The 21711-nt window shown below is 52.1% G+C and overlaps 1 protein-coding gene across 2 annotated transcripts in view; it reads right to left on the reverse strand.

Moving 5' to 3' along the window:
- Positions 1–15820, reverse strand: part of WASF2 (WASP family member 2) — a 33334-nt gene extending 17514 nt beyond the window's left edge. The window contains exon 1 of one of the 2 annotated variants that reach the window (XM_075173549.1): positions 15614–15820. The gene's annotated coding sequence lies outside the window, so the exon portion shown is untranslated. The remainder of the gene's footprint in view (positions 1–15613) is intronic. The other variant, XM_075173550.1, reaches the window with a different exon arrangement.
- Positions 15821–21711: the final 5891 nt, after the last annotated feature.

Raw genomic sequence — 21711 nt, forward strand, 5'->3', positions numbered from 1 at the left:
GCAACTTCTTGATTAATTTAGAAGGGGAAAGAATCACTTTTCTAGGTCAGCTGAGGAACAACCCCAGAGAAGCAGCCAGCTCCCATGTGATAGGCATGCTGATCTGCTCGGGCTGGGTGTAAAAATAAAACAGGAAGCTAACAGCTTGGGGAACATGGCTTCCTGTCACCAACAGCAAAAACCCAAGAACCATAAAAAATCAGCTGTTTGCTCTTGACTTTGAGCCACCCTTTGATAGTCTCTGTGGCAGCTGGCAGCTTATCTTTGAGGTCCAGGAGTCCTTCCTGGATGCTTTTCTATCAGGGTGTTAAGAGGAAGAAGTGGGCATTATCCCTCCTAATTACCTCACAAGCCAGATTTTGAATTGCTAAATTTGACCCATTAAGGCAGAGGAGTTCAAGAGCCGCAGCATACCGGGCACAGGGATATCTCCCAGACAAGCAGATGTAGGCTGCCATTTTGCAACGCCTCTACGCGAGGGATTTCGCGTGCTTGTCCCTGTGCAAGGGAAGAGTCCCCAAAACCATACACCTTATAGAAAAGGGGAGCGAGATCTGCATCCAAATAAATAAAAGCAGAGACTCTCCAAGGACTGAAGCCCGTGTTGTTCTTCACCGTGTCCAAGCACTGCAGCAGCCATCAGTAACTGCCGGGATATTTAAAGAACAGGGCGAACTAAGGAAGGACTCTGACCTTCGCTTCTAAATACCCCGTGTTTTATCGATTACAGCCCAAGCCCTACAATCTTTTGTCAGCTTTAGCGCTTTATGCCAGACAAACTTTCCCAGCTCCCCCCAGACTGCAGTCTGCACCAACAAGCAGCTCTCATAAACAAGGCAGCATTTGCAGGCTGCCTGCATCGAGCATCCTCCCCGTGCTTCCCCAGGGCTCGGCCAGGGAGCACACGCGGCGGGATCTGCAGAGCCAGAGTGGACAGCCCATCCACCAAGCCCGGCTGGAAACCTTCCAAGGTGCAGGACAGACAGAAGGAAAACAGCAAGAGGAAAAATAAGCCTGTAAGGGGGAAGAGATACGAGCATGCATGTAGAAAAAGAGACAAAAAACCCCCAAAGATGATAGGTATGCCGGGTCTGATAGACGCAGGTAGCACTAATCTCTGCAAGAACAGGGCAGAAAATGGAGTAGTGCCCCAAATAACCACAGGCTCAGAATATGTTGTCTATATACAACCCCCCCTTCAAAGCATGTTTTGAAACTAAAAGCAAGGAGTAGTGGCAAGTCACTGTTGGTTGTTTTTTTTTTTTAAATAACAATGGCACAGCACACGTACATTATGAATTTGCACCAGTGCAAGACAGCAGAGATAAGGGCTATGAAAAACACTCCCTTTATAGCCTGGCTCATCCTGCCAGCCACCCCCACCCTCCCAGCACAGCCTGCCACACTCCACTGCAGAATCGAGAGTTTCGCCCTCGTGATCGCTACGACAGCCCTCCTCGCAAAGAGTATGGCAGCATCACTTCTTCCCAAGGCGACGGGGACGGCTCTGCTGCCCCGCTGCTGCTCCTAACACCGGTCAGGATCCAGCAAGCAGCAGTCAAACTACGAGATTAATCCCCATGGAGCACCGGAGCCAGGCAGGGAGGACAGGATGGGCTGTGGACAACCACCCCTCTGCTCTCGCAGCAGCCAGTGGCCTCTGGGATAAGAGGCATTTTAAAGCAAAATTTCCTCTCCTCTGAGCGGGAGGACAAGGAGCTGGAAGGTTTCAGATGTTTTTGTAGGGTGGAGGCAGGCAGATAGGAAATCTGGGACCTACAACCAGAGCCTGGTGCCAACATTAGCGAAAAGAGCAGTCGATGTGCCCACAAGAAGGCACTTCACCTCGTTTTTCCCTGTGAGTCTTTGGAGGGTAGGTATAGAGATAACAGCTAATGGGCTCCTGTAAAACCTTCATGCCTCATGAGTAGGTGGGACAAAGATTAATAGTCTGGATTGGAAAATAAGTGGTGTATTTCGAAAGCAGCAGTCAGGAGGGGCAGAAAATCAAGTGTGGAGAAGGGACAAGGTATGAGAACAGAGGGAGAAGGAGGAAGCAAAACACTGGAGACAGCACAAGGCATACAGTTGGGGGCAGGGAAGAGACACAGTAAATGAAACAAGGAAGGGACAGACCTAAAAAAGCTTTCCAGGAGGCTTGCTTTTATTCTTTAAGAGTCATTAGGAAGTCGATTGACAGCGTGCTACCAGCAAGGGCCATCCAGAACCGCTTTACTTTCAGTGGTCAGGGCATGACAACACAGCAGTTTTCCACCCCAGCTAGCCAGACTGGTCATCAGGCATTAGTCACTGTCACGTAACTACCGCAGACCATACATTATAACTAAATCCTACCATTCAGAAGCAAGTTAAATGAATTGCGAGGCCAAAAATCCTTATCCTTCGGGCAAGGATAAGTGTTTTCATTTGCTTATTAATATTGAAGATTAGATTTGTTTCAGTAGTAGAGTTTGGGGTGCATACACTGTTTTTAAGAAGCTGCAAGAATGGCACGCCATGGGCACAGAGGACCTGCCCCGATCCCACTGTAACGGGAGAAGAGCGGGAGTATGTTAAAAGTAAAAGGAAACTGCCTCTAAGAAACAGAAAACTGTCTGCAACAGATTTCTAATGAATATGGAAAAAAAAAAAAGGCAGGCATCAAACTGAAACACAGTGCTAGCTATGTGAGGAGAAAAGTTAAGTGATCTTTGCTGGTTGCAGAGCACCGCTGGTTGGGAGAGCCTTAAGGAAATGGGCCAACCCTGAAGCCGATCATGTGCCAAATCCACAAACACTGCTGCATCAATCGACGTTCAAAATACTCATCCTCCCAACCACCGTGCTTCACACCTTCTTAAAAACAAGAAGTAAGGGCTTTTCTTACGGTAACAGATGATTTTTGTCTCCCACTTGAATCAGAACCTTCCTACCTGCTCACGGCAAGCATTTCCTCTGAAGTCTCCAAGTCATGGCTTGAATCAAAGAAGGCTCCAAGCCTTGTTACGATGGCAGTGACTAAAAGCCAAACCATCCGAAAAGCCCAGCTTCGCCCTGTAGCTCTTTTCCCCTCGCCTCCCTGCAGCTGTACGCTGCCCCACCTCCAGCCGGGCATTGCCAGAATTCCTCATAATTTCCCCTCTCCTGAAATGCTTACGCACGCGTTGCCGAGCCCTGGCCCGCTCCACAGCCCCGCGTCGGCCCAGAAAAAGTTTGCTGAGCACGACAAAAGCCCTGGAAGCTGAGCTCACCGCTCCTACATTCCTACCAATCTTCCAGCCACAACTGGCACCTCGTTTCCAGGATTCACCCGGTTTTTGCTCCCCATCACCCTTCCTATCAACTCCTGTGCTTTCTCACTGCACACACGGTGGTCTCGGACACCTCGTATTTCTCCAAGAAAGCAGGATCTATGTGTAGTGCTTCTTCACGTGGCTGCCGATGTGACACCCCGCTCCCTCCACAACAAGCTCTCACCTTGAATGTCTTGCTCACCAGCTTTAAAGTTGATTCCGACTTTGGCAATTATTTCTGTAAATACTCTTGGGGTGCTGGGGAACAACTGTGGCACAACACAAGCCCGTGGCAGGGGGGGCAGAAAATGCAACTTGCAATTTTTGCCTTTCCGAATCCAGCACTTTGAGCAAAGCACGAGGTAAGTTCAAGATGAGCGTGCTGCTCTAAGGTTTCTTATCAGCAAGTCATCGACCACTCTCCCCATGAGCTCTGCTGCAGCGGATCACTCAGGAATCTCAGTTCTGGATTAGAATCAAGTACAATTGGTTTGTTTCAAACAAGAACTGCCAGTCTATAAACCCCTCACACAAAGCTGCGTCTTATTGACTATTTTTAATAAATAGGGCTGGCACAGTAAAATTGGACAATTGTTATGAACAATAAAGGAGACAGACTTTGATTACAAGTATTGAGAAGCAATACAGGGACATTTTAGGATTGAGTATTTGCTTTCCAACGCAAGTTCTGTCAACTGAAAACAGCAACTCGGAGCAAATACTCCTTAACAAGCAGTTTGGAGCACAGCAGAAAACAGCACTGCACAGCAAGAGAGGAACCAGCCTTTTTTTTTTTTTTTGTACAGGAGGCAGATAGCACAGTCAACACCGCGGTGCAGAGAAGGCAGGCAGGACTACAAGGTGAGACGTGTGTATGCAATGCACACAAAGAGCTGTAAATAACAGTCGAGTTGGAGGGAGAGATCTGGCAAGGTTCTTCTCACTGGTATTTGACCAGCTAGCATAGCATTACTGGGAGTCACCTGGGTAATTCCCCACACAATGTGACACACAACCTCTTAGATCAGGGACCATCTGCAAATAAATCTGGACCCCAGCAGTGATATCATCTGTCATAGTGTCTGGTGTAGCACAAAGCACCTAAGGAGGACAGAGCTCATTTTTGGGGAAGGGAAGGGAAATTAGGCTTGATTTTCAAGTATGTCAGGGTGACCAATCACCCTGCCCTCAGCAGGGCTTATAAAATCCTCTGCCTGGACACAAACAAGCACCATAGTCAAGGAGACCAAGCCTTCAGCTAAGCGCCTTGGAGAGCAGCCTTTAGGAGTACCCATCGGGGGATTAGACACACCAGCAGGTTTGGGAATGAGGGAGGAAGGAGATAATCAGATCTGAAATTCCCATCAGTATGAAATGAGACTTAACTCAGTAGCTTGCCAACGCAGACTGACTGTTCTTTCTAATGTCTGTGACAACTCTGCTTCAAATTTCAAGCTTCTCTCAGCAGTAACTACTCCCCCATGTAGCTGTAATGGCCAGAAAGAGACTGGCTTTTATGTAACCCCAAAAGACTAGCAGAAAGGGAAGCAGCAGCCACACACACAGAGAACTGGGAAAAAAAAAAAAAATTTCAGCAGAAGGCTCTGCTGAGTGCTCAGGGCTATATCCAAGCTCACAATGCAGCCACAGAGAAGTGGGATGCAGCAATCAGAAATGCTACAGTTCCACACTCGGAGAGAGACCTAGCAATCAGTGCTGCATCCGAGCAATAGGGAGTGAAATTATAGAGCAAACTGCCATGTGATGCCACAAACTACTCCATCCCGCCAGCTGTAACAAGTATTCATTCCCAAAAACGCGTCACAGGCTCATCTGTCATTAACAGCCCAGCCTGCCAGCAGCTGAGCAGGAGTCAGCAGTGAAGGGCAGCTGCAGGGCTGCTTCCTTTCACAGTGGTCTATTCTCCCCAAAAGCCACGGGGGAGACGCACGGGTAAAACCCCCTGGGCACCAGGGAAAACGCTGCCCACCATCTCTTACCAGCCGCTAAGACGGAAAGCGCAGGCTGTGTTTTCACCCACCATCGCACAAAAGCTTTCCTGAAGCAGGATCTACTGAAAACACGGGGCCTTCAGGAGAACACAGTTAGCCGATCACAAAAAAACCCTGTATATTAATAACCCACTTCCATCGCTAACTCCAGAACTTCGCAGATACGATCTGCCAGCATTACGAAAGAGGTGTTTCGGCAATAGCGTGGGGCAAGCGCAGCGCTGCACATTTCCACAGCAATGTTCTGACACTCGGAAACGTCAGCCCTGATCTCGCAGAATAACGAAGCATTGTACAGCGCACTGTGGAGTCCTTGAGACAACAAACATCCAGCCCGCTCAGTTCCCAGAGTAAAAATACTCTTTTTTTTTTTCCTCTCATTCCCCCCCCCCCGTCTACTGGCTCTGAAAAATGCAAAAGAGGCTCAGAAAGCCATTTTCTGCCTTTTTTGTCTGGCTTATGCATTATCGTCATCATTTACTGCCCTCAAGGGGATTGCACAGGTGTGACTGAAAATTTGGCTCTTCCTTTTAAACTTTTGTTATCAGCTTTATTGAAGATGATCTTGCTGGAATAAACGCCAGCCTGCTCTCTTGGAGAGGGACTCGCTCAAAGCTGCTGGCAGAAATCAGGCTGGGGGTGGAAGGATGGGGGTGTCACTAACGGGGAACATACAGATCCTCCTAGCTTCTGTTGGAGTGCAAATACAGCCAGCAGTTGACCTAGACTTTTTTTTTTTATTCCTAAAAAACACACCATTGCCCTAATTAATGTTTCCATTCATTTAGCTGAAAAACAAGTTAAACAAAGAGGGTCACCTGGTGTTCCTATCAATGCCTGACTAGGATACAGGCAGAACAAATGCATTTAAATAAAACTCTAGAAGAGATGTGACAAGAGAAAGGCAGTTTAGCTCAATTAAAGAGAGCTGTCACAGGGATTTGATTCTCAGAATACAGAACTATTGATTAAACGGGAATTAAAGCTCCGAAACAAAAAGGTTTCAAGGTCTTTGCCGTGAGGATATACATCAGGAGAGAGGCAGGGCTCCTTCAGCGCCAGAAGAGCTTTGGCTTTGTTGCTTCCTAGGAAACAGGAGCAGCAAAGGGAGCAGAATGCTTTCTGTTAAACTTAAGAATAATTTTGGCAAGGATACAAGGTCAGTAACAATACAGAGTAGCATCACAAGCTTTAATCAACAGGTAGCTTTGGCGTACTTGGGTACAGAAAACCCACTGTAGGTTCTCAAATATTTTAGGAGGACGTGGGGGGAGGCCTAGTCAGTAGGCAGGTTTCAGTCCATCGGCAGGAGGTCTCCAACGACACCTGGTCTGAGCCCAAAACACTGTCCAAAGTCAACGAGACGATTCAAGGAATCAGCCTCAGCCTGTCCCAGGAGATGAGTCCCCCTGAGCAGTAACAACCACTGGGGTTAGCAGTCACAGCAACCCAAGAGAGAGATGTCTACTAAAATGGGATTGCCACTCTGGCCCAAAAGCCAGTCCTTGAAGGTCGAGGTTGAGGAGCCTTCATTGGCAAAGTCATCCATTTGTTTCTGTCCTAATCCAGGCAAAATAAGCTCTGGATAAAATCAGATTTCATTTTCCAAGCCTTGAAGTCTGTAACAGCACTGAATTCCCTTCAAAAGAGATGCAATTTAGCTGGCAACACAAGCAGCATCATTCCCAACAGCTTTGTTTGGAGGTGCTGCAGGTACCCGAGTCTCACGCCGTCGCTGCGGGGATGCCTGCGCAGAACCGCAGGCCAACTTCTGCAAATGGTGCGCGGCTGCTAAAGCAAACACCGCTGAATCGCTCATTCCCAGGCTGAATTACTGCTAATGAGGATAGCATGTTTTCTTCCTCTCCTTCACACCAGCCTCCTCCAGCAAGAGGAAAGGCTCGTGCCTGTTAACGCTAACAAAGCGCTCGGTGCAAAGCACAACTCTCACAATACATCAGCACATTTTCATTCTAGGGCAGCGCTCGGTAATTAATACGGAAAGAGAGGGTGTGGTTTTTTTCTAAATGACTTATTCCTGAAGTCTGAACATATTTTAACCTTCCTTTTCAGCAGCTAAACTGTCTCATTTGCAGCTAAGCTCAGCCTCCCCTCCTTTAACACACACTAAACTATTTTGATTAATGAAAGAGTAGGAACAAACCAGTTCCAAGTGTTTTCTATACAGCTCAACTGCTCTTTCAGTTTCAACTCACGCCTAGATAATTATATCACAGCTCTGAGTGCCCCCACCCTTCTGCTGCACTTGGGGAATACCGGAAAGATAAGTCTTTTCTTAATTATTAAATGTAAATAGCTCATTAAATATAATCCAATTACTTTAATTGTAAGAAAAAGGAAGTAATTACAATATGTACATGTATTCTTGCCTGAACAGTTTTAATATCTTAAATGAATCTTTGCAGCATTAATATTTTAAGTTAACCTTTGACACGAGGAAGGGAAAAAAAAAAAAGACACTGACTCCCTGATAGTATTTTCCAGAAGTGTTATATCTGCTGGGATTTCTGTCACAAAAAAACCAAGAGAACAGCCTTGAGCATCTAAATTAAAATGGTTTACGAACAGCGTCTTAATAAAGTCAAAATAACACATGGGTTTTCTATTGCAGAGGGGGGGGAGGAAAAGATACACACGATGCCACATTTAGACCCTGAATATGCTTTTGGATCTCAGGAGTCAAGTGGGATGGGTACTACTGCGAACTCGGGAGAACAGGCAGGCGCCCACCCCACCAGTACCAAAAATCACCGTGTATCTGGGGTTTTCCAGGCAGTTCTCCTTCCCCACGCCTACAGATTGTCCAAGGCAGGGAAGAGGAACGAGAGCTGGGGAGAAGGGGCCTGGCCCATGTCTGGGATTACCCGGCTCTTCTGTAGAGGTGCCTGGTGCGGCGACCCCACAGAAACACCGAATCTGGTTTTTGTGTGCGCACAAGCCATCTGTGCAACGTACGGGCACGGCGCATGATCCCGGGCTGCCATTGGGGATTTGCAGGCAGAGCTGCAGGAAGCTGCGAGTAGCAGTCTTCTGGTTTTGCTCAACACCATGACAATCCTTGGACTCACTTTCTCCATCCGTGCAGCCAGCGGGACCGAACAACCTTCCAGGCAGGCTTCAGCAAGGCCCCACTGTTTCAATCAGCCCCCCTGGTCTGACAGAGCAGGGTCAAATTTCAGCTTGGACGTGGTGACAGATGCCTGTGTAATCTCCTTGGGACAGTCAGAAAAATATTCTTTTTAGCTGCAGTTGTTTCCATTTTGCATGTTCTGAGCCCAGCAGTGATCTCACCTTCTGTAATCTACAGTGCAAACTCCAGGCTCTGGACCATCCAAAACTATTTCAGAGTGTTTGAAACCATCACTTTATTGAACCGATCTTTTCGGGAGAAGAGAGATTAGACCGTATTAGGGATGCTAAAGATGCAAGTCTTTCTATCAAAGCTCACCACAAGGTCTATAATAAGCTGCTTTATGGAAACCTCTCATGTGAAGCCAGACCCTAGTTGTAACCTCCTTGATACAATATTGAATTCTCAATAGCAACCAAAAGGCTATTTTGTATAAGTTAATTACACGCGTTTTTAATTTAGCCTCCAAAAGGGAAGCGGCCAGTTATTTCATGCTGCCCTAGACAGAAGGTAAAGGTTTTACACAAGCTGTGTTTATAGCTACATGCCTTCCTGCAGCAAAGGATCGGCGCAGCAGCTGTTGGTATTGAAAGAACAGGATCTGGGTGTGTGCACGGTTCTCTCTCGCTTTTTTTTTTTTTGCAGCTGCAAGGCCAAAACCATAAGAGTGTGTGCTTTTTCTTACGGTGCACAAAAGCAGGGTGCCTGAAAGGGAACTCGCTTCCGCTCTGGCAAGCACTCAACGAACTATTTGCTGGGCTAAGGGGTGGTCGGGGAACTTTCACCCATCCATTCAGCCAGGGCCGCTATTCCCCCTCCCTCCCAATTAAATCCCATTTTTTGCACTCCATGCATGAACCGCAGCCACACCAATACATCAGATATTGTGGCTGATAGCCTTCTCTGAATGCCACTTAAAGCCCTCCAGCGCAGATCTGCCTGAAAGCAAAGCATCATTCATTCTTTGAGCAACAGAAAGAGACTTTTGCTATAGAGACTTGAAGTAAGACTCTAAGAAGTAGGAAAAGGACATCCAGTGAAAGCGGAAATGAGAAATTAAAACCACATTCAATCTTATTAGCGGTAATACAATAGGTCAACAAAGTACTTCGCAAAACTCCACAGCATGTGAACGATTTATGCAGAACTCGCTCCCATGCGATCAGTGACGCCAGCCCGTTTGGCTATTACGGAAAAAAGCGAAGATTGTCAGCGGCTATTTTAAATAGCCCAGCTGGGAGGGGAGATGGCTGAGATAGTACCTCCATGTCTTGCAGGAGAGTACACTTACGAGATGAGAACAGGAGGAATACTCCCCTCCTCCTTTTCCATCTGAAACGTTTTCTCTCTCTAGGGATTTCCAGCGTCTTATAAGCGAAGCCTCTTTGAAGTACCGCAAAGTGGCATTGCTCATCATTTCAGTAATGATAGTAAATAAGCTCCAGTATTTTATTGATCCTTTTCCTTTACAAACAAAAGGTCAGAGTCATTAGCCCAGTTTTACGAGCGGGGAGAAACGGAGGCTCAGAAGAGGCAGGTTGCTCTGTAACATCATCGGAAACGTCAGCGAACAAACAAGACAAGAAACCCTAAGCCACAGGGCTTAAGAATAGCCATGCTAGGTCATCCAGCCTCCAGATAAACCAGCAACCTCTGTCCATCAGTGGCCAGATATCAGATGCATGAAGAAAAAAGCATGAGAACAAGGCAAGCACAGAGCAACAGTTCTCCCTGCTGTCCTTTTCCACGTTGCAGCATCCCACTGCACCTTAAGACCATGCGGAAACAAACACTATCATTTACTTGTCCTTTATGGATTTCACTTCCATAAACTGCTCTCATCAGTTTCTGAACTCATCTAAACAGTCCGCATCCATGAAATCCTGAGGCAGCAAGCCCCACATTTATCATACACCAGGTGAAAAGACGCTTCCTTTTATGTCCTTCACTTTACAATTAGGAGATTTTAATCTCAAGTCTATGTGTGTCTTTGCTTCATAAAGGAGTTGTTCAAATAAATCACCACTCATATTAAACAAGCACCTTCTGAGAAGAAGGTTATCTGGCTGCATCGGACAACACAAGAGAAGCTCTCAATTCTTATTGAGCACTTTCAGCAGAAACCAAAATAATAAACTCATGGTTTAGGTTTGATTTACAGCAGCGGTAAGAACAAATTATTTTTAGTGGACAGCTCTTTGCGTGTTGTCCGTCCCATTCTCGACTGTGCCTCGCTCCCAACAGTAACGCAGGAGAATCAAAACCTCCAAGACAACAGGTCACTAGTGATCTCAGAGCAGCTCCTCTAAAGCAGTGGCACAGCAACAGCCTCCCACGCAGAAATTTAAGCCCTCAAGAACAAATGCTAACTGCTTCATAGGCATCTCCCTTCTTCCTCTCTTGACATCACAGCATCCTTTAAACCACCACTTCTCCCCAAAACAGGTCTGGGATACTGCTCTAGAAGAGGAGACGACACAGAAGGCATCGAAGGAGCAGAGCAGGTCTCCACTGACCCCATTTCTGGGAGACCAGTTGAGATCCCTGGTCCTTTAAATTTTCTTCATCAAAGCCCCTGGCAGACGCATACTTGAGATATGTCTGTGCTCCACCACTTCTCCAGTAGCAATGTAATACCAGAAAGCTTTACTGCTATTTCAAGAATTAGGGTAGGATCTAGAGGAACTATTTGCCAGGCCCATTACTGCAGCAAAGGCGAGCTCGGGATGGAGAATGTGATTAACGCTTTGCACTGCTGCTGCGCTGCTTGCTCAACAAAATAACATGGAAGTTCACGTTTCAGTTCTTCTGGGAGGAGACCTCCCCCCTACTGCCTCCCAGGCAGGAAAAAAAACCAACCCTGCAGACCTTCAGATGGAAAAACAAGTCTTAGATAAATCAGAATCAGGCCTGAATCTGATAACCTACTGTAGAAGCCCCTGTTAGCAAGCACAGCCTTTGCAGTGAAGCCTGATCGGCAGCACCGGTAGCCTCCCCTCCTCAAAAAGAAAACACATGGTCTTTTTATTACACAGAGTCGCAAAAATACAAAGGAAGTAAATGTCACCGGGGTGGTTCTGTTCTGAGCAACCATTTGCTTATTACCCAGAAGCCATTTCCACATGCCTTTTTTAAATCCAGTGTTTATAAATACCCAAAATATTTAAATAAATATTAATCTGCGGTAACTAAGGGCCCTATCTCACAAATATTTATCCTCGCACAGTGAGAATAAATACTCAAATACACAATTGCTTACTACAGATCTCATTAGAAGCAAGAGTGCTGCTGAAAACAGTAACACACCATAAGACAGGCTGGGAAAATAGTTGCATTTTGCTTTCCCAGATTTCCACGCAGTGGAAGTGTCACTTTTGGTTTGCCTCCTGTGCATTTTGCACAGCATTACTTTAGAAACTATATAAACAAGCAAGCCCAGCGCTTAGCCATCAGACAGTGGCCTTGTTCTGGCTACTTTAACCCTCAGAAGAAGCTTTTGGCGGTGCGTGTTTTTGCCGGCTGCTGGTGTCCCATTCTGCATGGGGACAGCGGGAACTTTGTACACCACACATGCAAACACAATTGCTATTCAATCCTTTTCCTGGTTTGTGACCGACTCGTGCAGCACACGCAGCAATGTATTTTGCTCAGCTGAATGACCATGGGATAAGTATTATCATCAAACCTAGTAGAGACAAAACAGAAACCTTACATTTAAAGTTATTAAACATTTGAGTCCCGAAAGCTCACAAAGAGAAACTATCTAGAAGGATTAAAGCCAGTCTTACACTTGTTGAAATCTTCCTTATTACAGTCTGTCAAAGAAAAATAACCTGATTTTGTGGAAACATTAATCCTAACAACCTTCTTTGTTCTTCTATCACCACAAAAAAATAAAAAAAAAAAAAAACCAGGAGATGGATTTGCAGCTGTAACTATATGCATATGAGGCAATCACTGAAGTTTTAACCCCTCCACCCACACTACGCGATTATCTAAGCTTTGTGAATGAAATCAGCTTTTCCTAGACCAGCCCTGAAGAATGAGATATATTCAAAGCATGCTGAGAAACTGGGTTGGTAGTTATCATAAAGGTTGTATTCTTTTTAATGAATCACTGCTCACAAATACCTTCTGAGCTGTAACTTAAAAATACACCATTTCTGTTCGGTGTGTCACATTATTCATAGGGAAACCAGTTTTATACTCTGCTTAAAAGAACTTTACTATTAACTCATTACTTCAAACCCCCCTCTAAAGACAAGAGGGCTGCAGTTCCAGCTTCTACCCTTCTTCAGTAAGACACTCACTTCACACCACCACATTTCAAAAAAGCCTTGTACAAAATAAAGTAGCCAGAAACACACCGTATTTCTTCCCCCACCCCGCCAGCCGTAGCTTGCATCCTCCTCCCCACCTCCCCAGCATAGTTTTGTAAAACCAGAGCTCGAAAGATTTGTTAGGAATGTAGACTGGACAGAAGCTAAAGTGAGGAACGGGGGTAAGCCCGCAGCCAGAGATCAGGCAGCGGCATCGCACTGCTGCACCGCTGGATTTCTGCGGGGCTGGGGACACGGGCGTGGGAATGGTGAAATGAAGCAGGGGTCTTGCTAACGTCACCATGCAGCGGCTGGGAAAAACCCGATCAGCAGCAGACAGCTTGGAAAGGATTTATCTTCACAGATGTGAAGAGGAAGGAGTCTGACAGGAATGAGCCATCAGAAGGTGGTTTGTTTTTTTTTTTAAATAAAAAAAGTGGAATTTGGGGCATTTACTTTTTGAACTTGTTACCAGACAGATAAAAAAATATCACATTTCTTTTTAAAAGCAGTGAAAATACGCAGGTTAGGGAAAAGTTTACATTGAGTTCACCCCTGGCAACCCATACTTAGTACAGCAAGGCTTCACCCTGTTTCAACTGGGCTACACAGTAAACCCGCTCCTCACCCCAAACAGAACGAGGCTTTTAACCATGTAGAGATCAATGCTTCGGAAGGTAGAATTCCCGGGTTGATCCCCACCGTCACCAACCCGCCCAGGGACAATATTGACAACTGTAGCTTGACCAAAGGTCAGAATTAGGTGGGTCTCTAAAGCTTGGGTCCAGCTCTCTCATTCAAACTTTATGTTTTCAAGAACAATCCTTAAAGAAAAAAAAAGCACAGAACTGGAGTGCCTGGCCTGCTCCACCCCACTTCCTGGATAAAGCTTGTCCTTGGCTGTGAATGCAAGTGGATTTTCAAAGTCACTCTATCAACATGCTGTCTGTGTTTTCCGTGGGTAGATGTTTGCTTTCGTTTGTTTTTAACTAAGTTTTGGATTAAACTCTGTATCGGTTTCTATGACAAAAACCCACTCAAGGTCAATAAGGGGCAAATCGGAATGAAAAGTGTCGCAACGCAGCATTTTAAATTCCTGCAGCATTTAGTAGCAACCGACTCTGCAGATGTTTAAAACTGGTGGAAAACATAACTATTCCCCTTCCTCATGTGACCAAGCATAGAGACTTTAGTACTTCCCATAAAGTAACATTTTGCACCAGCTTTGTGGCAGGGAAGCGCACGCACACACACCCTGCTGGCTTCTCACATCTTTTCCTTTCAACTTTTCCATCTCGCAAGTCTTTGGGAAGGATATGCAAGTGTGAGAGTTACAGAGGGCTCCATCAATTATGACCCTGTCTGCAGCAGGTGTACTTAATAAAAGGTTTTTAGCATTATTAGTATCATTTCACGTCCACTAACAGCTGCAGTACTGAAAGACTTAGACATTCCGTATTTTCTGGTGTCTTATCGTCCAGGCCTACTCCTGGCGTTAACACATCATGCAGTCCCACCAGTGGTCTGATCTACGTAGAGGTGCCCAATTCTGCTGTTGCTACTAATGAAAGTAAAACAGTAATGCCAAATGTGAAACTTCTGGCAGGAAAAAAAAAAAATCCTACCATGGGAAGGTCCTTGAGGTCAAATTACAACTAACAGGGAGGAGCTGCAATCTCTTAGGTTTCTCCAAAGGACATATGCTATTTGTATCCCAAAGGAGTAACCCTAACACAAACCTAAATGCTGGTGAGGTACAACCCCAAGGACATTCCCTAACAATTCACTTCTTCTCTGGAAGAAATACGGTCTAAGGTCACCGGCAGGTCAGTGTGTTTGACCAAACTACCCGACCATATCCCATTACACCCTTCAAAGCTTCCTTTCAGAGAGTGCCTAGGGATTTAATATTGGGGAAAACATTTTCCAAAACATGCTACAGCACCCAAACAGTCTCACCCCAAGTAGTTTTACGTTTTGCGTGCCCATAGTTAATAGTCAAGGGGCTTACACGCATCTTTAAAGCGCAGCCAGCCATACTGAAGGGTGCACCCACTTGTGGGGCAGGAAGACAGCCAGGAGGGAGAAGTTGTTTTCGCAGCAACGCTGCACCACCAGAATCTGGCAATCACCAGAACTTGCACCAATAAGGGCAGCCAGCTCACACCCAGACAGACAGACTTTGTACACAGACACGCACATGTTTGCACAAGCGCTGATATTAAACTCAGACTGCAAAGGCAGCAACCAGCCTGGAAAGGGAGGGACCCCCCTGCCCCAGCACAGCACCACTGCCTCTCCCTTAGAGGGGACCCTGCAGCACCCCCCCCTTCTCCCCAGCTCCCCCAAGCCATTCCCCACTAATTCAGACCTCTGTAACGGCCCCAGGACAGCAGACACCAGCGAGGCCTCGGGAGAGCCCAGCAGACCGGCATTTCCTTAACCCAGCACAGGGCCCTGTCCCCTCTCCGGGCACGCCAGTCCTCTCCCTCCGCCCCAGCCCCTCCGGCCAGCCCAGCCACGGCCCAGGGCACACACCCTGCACTGAGCCATGGCCCCTGGGAGGGGCTGGGCAAGTGTCAGCCCAGGGATGAAGCCATTTCCTTCTCCCCGTCCCCAGGCCGGGGCCAGGCTCGCCCCAACGCCCCCAGCCCGGGGGCACCAGGGCCCACACCAGCCGGGCACTCACTATGTGGCAGGAAACAGTGCCCGGCTCATCCCCAGAGCTCACTATTTGGCAAAGGCCTAGCGGCCCACCCCAGAGCCTCCGCCTCTCTCCCCCAAGAAGAGGCGGCCTGGGAGGCCCGAGGAGTCGCCGCTCGCCCCTCTCGTACTCACCCCTCTCCGCGGCTGTCCCCTCCGGCCCCCTCGGCTCGCTACCACCAGGGCGGGCCAGCCCGGCCGTCCGCCATTCCACAGCTCCCCCTCCCTGCCCTGACTGAGCCTCGCCCCGCCTCCTCCCGGCCGCCGGTCCGCTGCGCCATTGGCTCGCCGGCCAATGATACTGCCGTGTTATTGGCTTCTCCTGGATGTCTATCAAAGCCGCCCTACGCCACTTGCGTACGAAACTGGAGCAACAGAAAAACCCCACCCAAGCCGGCCGCGCAAAGAGAGTAAATAGGGAGGAACGTACCATCGGGGGGACTAGGCGGGGGGGATCCCGGCGCGGCTTTGGGACAGATTCCCGGGGTAGAGAGAAAAACCGCCACACCACGCACAGCCACGACATTTCCAAAATATGCGTCTGGGTCTGTCAGTGCCTGAGCGCGATATTCTTCCAGGTGGCTTTGGAGGAAAGGGGTCTCTGTCTCTTCCGCTTCCCCCCCCCCCCCTCGGGAGAGCTCCCCTTTGGTGTTGCCTTTCGCCTCTATGGTCTCACGCCCTGCGAGGAAAGTTCCACCTGGGGGAGCGGGGGTGTCACTCCAGGGCGGGGCGGGGGGGGCAGAGCTGGGGCGGGGGGGGTGTCAGGGCTTTGGGGTTAGGGCTGGGACTGGGGGCCAGGGCTGGGGGGGTGGAGGGGTGGGGAGAGGTGTGGCGGGGCAGGGGGTTGCAGGTGCCAGGGACAGTGCTGGGCTGGCGAGCGGGACCGGAGCCTGGCAGTTGCCTGTCGGGCTACCGCAAGCCCAGAGGGACCCCGTCCGCCTCCAGCCCCGAACCAGGGCGGGGGGTCCCCAGCCCCCCCATCCGCCTCCAGCCCCCGAGCCAGGGCGGGGGGTCCCCAGCCCCCCCCATCCGCCTCCAGCCCCCGAGCCAGGGCGGGGGGTCCCCAGCCCCCCCATCCGCCTCCAGCCCCCGAGCCAGGGCGGGGGGTCCCCAGCCCCCCCATCCGCCTCCAGCCCCCGAGCCAGGGCGGGGGGTCCCCAGCCTCCCCATCCGCCTCCAGCCCCCGAGCCAGGGCGGGGGGTCCCCAGCCCCCCCATCCGCCTCCAGCCCCCGAACCAGGCCAGGGGGTCCCCAGCCCCCCCATCCACCTCCAGCCCCCGAGCCAGGGCGGGGGGTCCCCAGCCCCCCCATCCGCCTCCAGCCCCCGAACTAGAGCGGGGGGTCCCCAGCCCCCCCATCCGCCTCCAGCCCCGAGCCAGGGCGGGGGGTCCCCAGCCCCCCCATCCGCCTCCAGCCCCCGAGCCAGGGCGGGGGGTCCCCAGCACGGGGGTACCTGGAGCTGGGGGGCATGGGGACGGCCAGCCGCCCTCCCCGCTAGCCGCACAGGGGCGATGGCCACTGGAAGCCGCTGCGTGACGCTGATTTTGGCTCCCGCCTGGCTTTCTCCCCACGGCCTGACGAGGCGGGGAGCGGAGTCAAGGCATAAACGAGCCTGGTTTAACGAGCGGGGCTGGCAGCATGTGTATGGGGGGACACACAGGACGGGTCCTGCTGGGTGGACACTGCTGTACATCTGTGTCCCACGAGGACATCGTGCGTGGTTGCGGCAGGTGGGGGTCACGCCGGGATGGGCAGCGTGGCCAAGCACGCCAGGGCTTGGAAAAGCCCCGCTCCCTGCCCGGCCTCGAGCCCGGGTGACCTGGGCAGCATCCCGCAGCTCAGCCCGGTCCTCGGCAGAGCCGGGGTGATACTAATGCCCCCCTCAGAAACTGTGGGAGCAAAGATTTGATCAAAAATTACCATTTCTGCCTGCACACCTGGATATTAAATCTTGCCTGATTTTCAACATTAAGCGCCGGGTTCGGTTATGCCTACAGAAGGGGGAAGAGGGAGCGGGCGTGAGCAGGACGAAGGGCACTGGGCGCAGCCATCTATCTCTTCGGTGCTCAGAGTGCTCGTGCTTTAAACTGAACCGCAGGGAATAAATCACCAGCACTCCCGACGGGAAGCAAACAAATCCATGTCAGCGCTGCCGGGAGCCGCGGCGGCAGCCAGGAAGGGCACCCCGGCCACGGGCATTGCCGACGGGCAGAGCCAGCAGCCCCGGCTGGAGCAGCCTGGGGATTGCTCTGGTCTGTGCTGTGCCTGCCCATTTTGCCCGTAACTCCTGCCCGCCCTGCCCAGTGGCATGGGCTTTGCCCGCTCCTGGGGTCTCTCTGCCACCGCCGCCATCTCCTTGGGCACCTCCTTGGGCGAGATGGACACAAGTATATATTGCAAACAGCCATTTCTTGCCTGTTTTGCATCACTTCCCTGCCATGCGCAGCCACCTTGGGTGCGATGCTCAGCACCTCCCGGTGCCCCCAGCACCCACCAGCCCCCTGCACCCCTCCTGCGGGTGCAAGGCAAAGGCCGAGGTGCTGCTGGAGGCCGCTAGGCTCCAGGTTTTCCAGGCTGCCAGCGAGCCATTCCCTTGAAGAAGATCTGCTTCTATCTCAAGGTGTCACAGCCTCAAGGGAACCACCTAATCTGTATCTGCACTGCAACCTTTATCTCTCCCCGGCTGTGTGAGAGGCTCTGTTTATAGCTGCTGAATAATACCTGCTAAATTGCAGGAGCCAACCCCCCGCCCCGGTACCCCCTGACACTTGTTTCTCTGCAAGAGGGATGCGCTCGCCTGCCAGGTGCTTTCCTGCGTTTTGCTGGAGCTAAATGATACTCCGGGGGATGGGGAAGGGCAGCTGGGCTGCTCCTGCCTCTCGGGTGAGCTCCAGCCACGTCCAAGCCCCTGATAACCCCAGACAGACCCTGGCAGAAATTGCTGTCGTCTCCGGCTTCATTCCAACCCCGCTTCCCTCAGCCTGGGCTTTGCTTCTGCCAAAAACGAGGTGGGATCCAGCAGGTCCAACCTCATCCTTCCTCCGCGTGACCCAGGGATGGAGGAGCGGACATCATCCACGTGAGGGAGGAGATGGCAGCTTATTGCAGCCCATGCGCCGCCCCAGCTTCGCACAAGGCCACGGCCACGTCCTCGCCTGGGGACGGTGACCATGTGGCTCTCTGGAGTCACCCACCCTCTGCCGGGGAGCTTTGGGTGCCCCTTACCCAGCCGACTGCTCCTGTCCTGGCCCCGCCATCCCGCTCCCCCAGCGTCTCATAAAACAGTCGAGGAGCCCGCGCAGCGTGCGGCAGCGTGGCACGAGGGCAGAGCGGCTCCGGCTGCATCCCTGCTCCCTGTGGGAAAGGAGATGGGGCTGTCGGCACTGGAGCTGTGAGGATGCTCCAGAAATGTGCACCCAACGGTGTCCTCTGGGCTTCTCCTGCATCCCTGAGTCCCATGGACCATGATGCCCTGGCATCAATCTCGGCCGCAGTTGTGAGCTGGGGTGCCTGGGTGCATGGGGCAGGTGGGATGCACAGGGTGCATGGCGTGCCCAGGGTGCATGGGATGCATGGTGCATACTGGGTGCAATGGGGCACGTGGGATGAACAGGGTGCACAGGACACATGGGGTACCTAGGGTGTGTGGGATGTGTGGGGTGTGTGGGATGCTCAGGGTGCACAGGGTACCCGGTGTGCATGGGGCACGCGGGATGCAATGGGGCATGCGGGATGCAATGGGGCACGCGGGATGGATGGGCTGCACAGGGTGCACAGGGTGCACAGGACACATTGGGTGCCTGGGGTGCGTGGGGCACGTAGGATGCAATGGGACACGTGGGATGGATGGGGTGCCCAGGGTGCACAGGACACATGGGGTGCCCAGGGTGCATGGGGCATGTGGGATGCCATGGAGCACGTGGGATGGATGGGCTGCACAGGGTGCACAGGACACATGGGGTGCCCAGGGTGCCCGGGGCACGCGGGATGCAATGGGGCACGCAGGATGGATGGGCTGCACAGGGTGCACAGGGTGCACAGGACACGTAGGGTGCCCGGTGTGCATAGGATGCATGGGGTGCCCGGGGCACGTGGGATGCAATGGGGCACGCGGGATGGACGGGGTGCGCAGGGTGCCTGGGATGCACAGTGCACATGAGGTGCCCGGGGTGCGTGGGGTGCCCGGGGCACCCGCTGCCCACCGGGTCCCCGAGCCAGCGTGGCGGCGGGCAGTTGCTGCGCCGCTGACATTTACTAATCAGCTCTAACCTCAGCTGCACACCCGCTCCGTCTCGCTTGCTGTCTTGTCTCCATGGAGACTCCGCAACCTTTGCTCACTCGTTAATGGTATCTCAGCAAACGAAACTCCAACGCCACCCAGCCTTCCCCTCCCGGCCCCGGGAGAAATCCTCGCCTCTCACCTCCATCCCCGTCCCCTCCTGCCGATGGGGATAAAAGGGACGAGTCCTTGTTAACGAAGGACCCAGCCACGCTGGGCCGAGCCAGGGGCAAGTTCTGACGGTGGCGCGGGGAGGAGGGAGAGCCGCCATCCTCCTCGCCGCCAAAAAAACAAGGCCGGGGGATTTTTATGGCTGCGGCAGCAAGGACGGGCTCCGGCCATGCGGGATGCCGGCCAGCAGCCCCTTCCCGGCTGATTTATTGAGCCGCGAGGCTCGACACAAGCCGTTGTGCCCGGGGTTGCGTATGCCCCCATCCCAAACCCACCCCTGCCCGGCAGCCAGCACCCGCCGAAGCCACCGGCACCCAAAAATCATCCGAAGGCAGCGGCGGCTGCCGGGAGCATGCTCCGTCCCCGGTGTCCTGCTCTCGCCGATTCTGTTTTCAAATTAACATGGGAAAGATGCCCATTACCTGCTTCCAGATAATGACTATGATTAGGCAGAGCTCTGCTGCCAGCCGAGATCTGAAGGATTTCTGTGCACTCCAGCAGCGCTTGCCGGTGCAAAAACAAGAGCAATAAAGTGTAAATAAAAGACTAAAGAAAATAACGTGGTCCATCAGCGGAAGGAGTGCGTGGAAGCAGCTCTAATGACGGGCTTTCCGTGATGGTGCTGGTGGCTTCAGCCTCGCTACAGGCAAGGCAAAATTGGAGAGGGGCTGCCCCGTGCCTGCACCCCAGGTTTGAACCCGGCTCGGCCTCTCCTTGCTGGAAACCGGGGGGTTTTGAAGGAAAAATTCAAGAAGTGCACTTGTCAGCTGCAGTGCAATGAGTGAGGCTGTCCTCGGGGGACGCCCGGCCCAGCAGACAGAGCCGGGGGCTTAAGGAGGGGGAAAAAAAAATAGCCTGATCTCCGGAGATGGCTGCGCCGGCTCCCGGAGCACCCAGTGTGGTCCCACACCTCCCCTGCCCCGTGGTGTGATGACCCTGCCCTGGCATCCGTGGGGGCCCTCTGTGCTGGGCGTCCTGGGGCATCTCCATCACCAGCCCCCCCGAGCCCACCGGGCAGGCAGGGGATGCTCGTGGGGAGCGGCACAGGACCCGCGGTGCCCGCGGGTACCAGCCAGCTGCCCTGATGGGCACACGAGGGGATAGGATGGGGCACACAACCCCGCTGCAAGGGGGGAACCCCAAAACTTTGCTGTTCATGGGTACCTGGACCCTCCTCATCCTCCTGCTCCCCTGCCAGCCCTTACCGGGGACAGGCACGGGGCCAGCAGAGCACCCCGGGCTCAGCCCAGCCTCCATCCCCTGCACCCCCGAGGGTGCCTCACGGCACGTTGCCCCATGGCATGTCACTCCATGACACATCGCCCCGTGGCATGTCACCCCATGACAAATCGCCCCATGGCATGTCACCCCACCGAGCCACCCATCTCCCCCAGCGGCCCCCCCCAAGCCGGAGCCAGGCAGGGCTGAGCTGGCAGCAGCATCACTCACCGCCCGCCACGCAGCGGCTGCAGGAGGAGGGTGAAGGCAGCAGACAAGGGGGAGGAAGGGCGGCCGACATGTCCCAGCGCCGCGGCGGGGAAAGATTTGCCCGGCAGGAGCCCCAGGGCTGCCCGGGCACCGGTCTTGGCTCCCCCCGGGAGCTCCATTTCTCACCCTGCGGCTCAGGGCTGCGGGCCGGTTACCTGGGGGGGTACAAGAGGGGGGGACCACAGCCAAGTTTGTCCCCATCCTCCGGAGATATTGGGGTGTCCCTGGAGGCATTCACCCTCATCCCGATGCCAGGGGAGGCACAAACCTGCTGCCAAGCTGAGCTTCTGCTCCC

The sequence above is a fragment of the Calonectris borealis genome, chromosome 25 (genome assembly GCF_964195595.1).
Source record: "Calonectris borealis chromosome 25, bCalBor7.hap1.2, whole genome shotgun sequence".
Taxonomy (NCBI): Eukaryota; Metazoa; Chordata; class Aves; order Procellariiformes; family Procellariidae; genus Calonectris; species Calonectris borealis.